Source organism: Diceros bicornis, unplaced genomic scaffold, assembly GCF_020826845.1.
Source record: "Diceros bicornis minor isolate mBicDic1 unplaced genomic scaffold, mDicBic1.mat.cur scaffold_225_ctg1, whole genome shotgun sequence".
Lineage (NCBI taxonomy): Eukaryota > Metazoa > Chordata > Mammalia > Perissodactyla > Rhinocerotidae > Diceros > Diceros bicornis.
The window spans coordinates 414,234-419,304 of record NW_026691109.1 but is presented as its reverse complement, the minus strand read 5'-3'; the positions used below and the strand labels follow the sequence as shown (position 1 = coordinate 419,304).

The 5,071-nt window shown below is 38.1% G+C and overlaps 1 pseudogene; it reads left to right on the top strand.

Moving 5' to 3' along the window:
• Positions 1-1,995: 1,995 nt before the first annotated feature.
• On the top strand, positions 1,996-3,051 carry LOC131402678 (homer protein homolog 2-like; annotated as a pseudogene).
• The last annotated feature ends 2,020 nt before the right edge of the window (positions 3,052-5,071 follow it).

The following is a 5,071-nucleotide window of genomic DNA, read 5'->3' as shown; positions in this document are numbered from 1 at the left end:
TAGCTCAGAGCTAATCTTCCTCTCAAGCAAAAAAATGAAGATTGACAAGTGATGTTAGATCAGGGCTAATCTTCCTTATTAAAAAAAAAAAGAAAGAAAAAGAAAAGAAAAAATCGTCTAGACACAGACTTCAAGCCTTTCACAAAATTAAAACAACATGAATAATAAATATAAAACACAGACGTATAAAACTCCTACATGATAACAGCAAAAATTTAGATGACTTTGGATTTGGTGGGGCCGGCCCTATGGCTTAGCAGTTAAGTGCGTGCACTCTGCTACAGGCAGCCTGGGTGCGGATCCTCGGTGCGCACTGATGCACTGCTTCTACAGCCATGCTGAGGCCACGTCCCACATACAGGAACTAGAAGGATGTGCAACTATGACATGCAGCTATCTACTAAGGCTTTGGGGGAAAAAAGGAGGAGGATTGACAATACATGTTAGCTCAGAGCTGGTCTTCCTCAGCAAAAAGAGGAGGTTTAGCATGGATGTTAGCTCAGGGCTGATCTTCCTTACAAAAATAAAATTAAAAAAAAATAAAAACATAACTAAAAATGAATTTTGTAATGACTTTTTAGATATGACATTAAAGGCACAATTCATGAATAAAAGAATTGATAAGCTAGGTTTCATTACAATTAAAGTTTCTTATTCTCCTGTAGACACTATCAAGAGAACAAAAAGAGAAGCCACAGACTGGGAGAAAATATTTGCAGAAGTCATATTTGATAAAGGACTGTTTTTCAAAATATTCAAAGAAAACTTAAAAGTCAACAATAACAAAACATGCAAGCCGATTTCAAAATCTACATTCCCAGACACTAGCCAAGGGTGATCCTAATAATTAGGATTTTCTAAAGATAAGCAATTAGACCTATGTCAACTATATTGTGCAGAGTTATACAACAAATAAATGATCTTAAAGATGGTTATATGACTTTATTAAAGAGTTTTACTACTGTAGTTGAGTAGATAGACAGATGGACAGTATTTTCAACAAGTAAACAGAAGATACACGTTATTTTTAAATATCCAGAGAAATCTCCTTAAAAATGGAAAGATTTTAGGCTTCAAATTGTCAACAATTTCATGAAAGCAGAAACTCTGCAGTAGCCACTCTGAAATGACAATAGAAACTATCAATTAAACTGTAAACAAAAAGTAATATATGTAGTAACAAATGGCTGGATTTCATCGTTTCTTGTGGCTGAGTAGTATTCCATTGTGTATATATACCACATCTTCTTTATCCATCCATCCCTTGATGGGCACTTAGGTTATCAGAGGGGAAGTGGGTAGGGAGGTGGTGAAAGGGATAATTCGGCACAAGTGTGTGGTGATGGGTTGTAATTAGTATTTGAGTGGTGAATATGATGTAATCTATGCAGAAATATAAGTATAATGATGTACACATGAAATTTATACAATGTTATAAACCAATGTTACTGCAATAAACAAAAAATTTTTTAAAAAGTAATATATGACCTCCAGCTGATTTCACTTAAAACATTCTTTTAAATAACTTCTGGATTAAATAAAATATCTAAATTAAGATTACTTTTAAGGAATCAGAGAACTGTTAAGTGGAAGCATAATGAAAGGAATCAAGGGGCCTGAATTCAGGTGACTAATTCTGCCAGTTACTAGCTTAATATGACAGGAAATTCGTGGATTCTGAACATTTTCTCTTACCCATCACTAAAATGAAGCTTTAACACTTTGATACTTGTGCACAACATAACATGACTTTCAAATACCAAAAATTAGTCACAATCGGGGGCCCTGGTGCTGGAAACCATGAGGATATGTAACGATACTGATTAGGGAGCTGGGCAACTTGATCACCTTGCCCCTGGTGGCACATTCCCTGCTGCACCTGGAGGTGGCGAGAGCAGCAGCTTCACAGAGTTGAGAGGTGCCAGCGCTGAGCCGTGTGGGCACAGGTCACCTTATGTGCTGCGTGGGGAGTAACTGAGAAAAGCAGTGCAGAAGATGAGAGAACAGCCCATCTTCACCATCCAAGCATGTCTTCCAGGTGGATTCCATCACCAAGAACTGGGTGTCAGCAAGTGAGCAGGAAGCCACCATATCCTACTTCTAGGTGTCACAAAAACAAGTATTGGATCCTAAGTTTGTAAGGAGCCAAAGTGATTATAAACAACACAAGCACACTTAATATTACTTTAATTAAAATATCACAGAAGTTTGGGCAGTGGACCAACAGTAGAGCCAAAGTGGTGTTTGGTTTGCGTTTTTCCCCTGAACAGCAGCTGACAAAGTTTGCAGAGAAATTTTAGGAGGTAAAAGATGCAGCCAAAGTAGCCAGAAACAAGTCCCAGGAGAAAATCAAATCCTTGAGTAATCATTCCCAAGAATCTGGGTGTGGAACTTCACCCTCTACTCAGGTTTACAGTGTCAATGGGGTACACAATGAAAAGGCCTCTCATATGGCTACCTTCCACACACAGCTGAAGTCTGAGAAGGACAAGCTGATTTGTGACATAGAGTGCTGCCAATGTGTAGAAATAGGAGAATAAGCTGCAGCCCCTGCAGGAGAGCAATATCTGGCTGCCCATGGCATTTCAGGAGTCAGTGGCTAGTGTGGAGCAGTGGAAGGGGCAGCTCTTTATCTGCCTTGAAGAGAATGACTGGCTATAGAAGAATATTGAAGACTTGGAAGAATAAAGCAGTGAGATAAACATAGAGAAGGAGAAGAATACCGAGTTGAAGAGAAGAATTGAGGATCTGGGGTCAGAACTCTGAGAAAAGGAGACAGGGTTAAAAGACCTCTGAAAACAAAGTGAAATCAAACCTCAGCTCATGTCAGAGTGTGAATACATCTCTGAGAAGTTAGAGGCAGCAAAGAGCGAGAATCAAGAGCACCTGGAAGACCGAGTGCTTTCTCTAAAGACAGTCACTAAGGAAAGTAACTAGCAACCATGCAACCTGAAGGCAGAATTGAAGAACCTCCTAGAGGTGCTGGACGGGAAGATCAATGAACTCCATGACTTCTGTGTAAGCCTCTCCAAGTTGGAAAAGGACAACTAGGGCAGGGATGAGACCACATGAGTCCCAAGTGTGTGTGTGAGACAAAATAGGACTAGGACATTCTCCTTTCTGTGTTGCTTCTGTAAATGCAGGTGCAATTTGTTGTGTTTCCAAGCCAGTTGTGTCACCTGCTCTCTCCTCTCCAGAATAGAAATCTCCTCTTGCCTCTCTGGCCTTGCGAGATTGTGGGCAACCGGAAGATTTCTGGAAGAAGTTAGATTTCTGGAAGAAGCTAGATTTCTGGATCTAGCTTAAGGATCCAGAAATAAGTCTGCCTTAAATATTTATGCAGTCACAGCAGGGATATTTATATCTTCCTTTTTTTTTTCGGGGAAGAAAAGTAGCCCTGAGCTAACATCTGTTGCCAATCTTCCTCTATTTTGTATGTGGGATGATGCCACAGCATGGCTTGATGAGTGGTGTGTAGGTCTGCACCTGGGATCCAAACTTGTGATCCCTGGGCTACAGAAGCAGAGCATACAAACTTAACCACTACACCAATGGACTAGCTCCTATATATTTCTTAAGGGTTATTGCAACCATATTAAATGAAAAAAGTGTTTTATAGTCCAAATATGAATATCCTTTACACCTGCATTTTTAAAAATCATGTTCATAATATTTGAATGCCTACCAGGCACCAGTGCATGAGATGTAGAAATGACAATTTTCTTCTCAATAGATATTGAAATGCTTTAAAACAACCACTTAGTGGAGACTTGTCCAGTGGAAAAAAGTTTCTGGTGGGTGCATTTTCTGGCACGGGAATCACTTGCATCTACTTTATCCCCTTCCTACCTGCCCTCAGTTTATGAGGTTGTGACAATGACTCCATTCTTGGTTTTAATTTCTGAGCATATTGCTGTGCTGTGGGAACATGAAGTTTTGGTGCTTAGCACAGTATTTGACAGAAAGTAGGTTCTTATTAAATATTTGTTCAATTAAACATAAAAATATAATAAGCACACTCTGCAACTTACAGTCATATGGTATATTGCAGGGTGTATGTGCCTCAATCAAGAAACTCAAGATTTCAACAACTCAAGGCACTGTTACTTCTCACAAAATATCTGTGTGAAATATTTTACTCATGTGCATCACTTCGATGTCTGTAATTTTGAAGAACAACAGAGAAGAAATCTCTTTCTGACAATGGAAAATCTTTAGGAAGTTACAATAATCATTAAAAGGTCCCACAGAATTGAAATGAACTTGTGGGAACTTTACAGGAACAGAAGTAAACAAAACAAATTATCCAGAGTAGTAATGAAACAGGGAAGTCAGTTCTTCCTCCAGATGCTGGGTGATCACACAGCCCTTCTATCTGGGTGGGGCGTCCACCTTGATTCCAGAGCAACTCAAATCAAACAGATCCAGACAAGAGCAATTCCCCATGGAAGGTCTCCGACGTGTGAGAGCACAATAGGAAATTAGGAAACACACAGGAAAACAACTTAAGGAAAAAGGGCCTGTAAAAATAGATGTTAGAATTATGTTTAAAATTTTAAAACAAACAAAAATGGAAATATTGGAAATCAAATAATGAGGAAAGATAAAAAAAATATTTGACAAACTATACTTGGAAAAAATATATAAATTAAAGAGTTAAAAATATTTTAAGTTAAAAATTTTAATGTATGGCTTAAACATTAAATTAGATCAAGATGATGAGAAGATGAGTGAACGGGAATATTAAGCAGAGTGAATCCATTCAAAGTGCAGAACACAGAAAGACACAGTCGAATGCAACACAACTTCAGTTAGAGAGACTTGATGACTGCAGAGAGAATAAAGAAAACATATCTAACTGCATCATGAGATTTAGAGAATATATAAAGGGAATGCGCCTTGACGTCAATCTTAACAACAATGTTTTGGATTTGACAGCAAAAGCACAAGCAAAAAAAGAAAAAAACTAAACAATCTGGACTACTGAAACTAGAAATCTTCTGCAAAAAAAAGAAAACCACTAAAAAAAAAAAGGAAACTTATGGAATGGGATAAAATATTTTCAAATTGT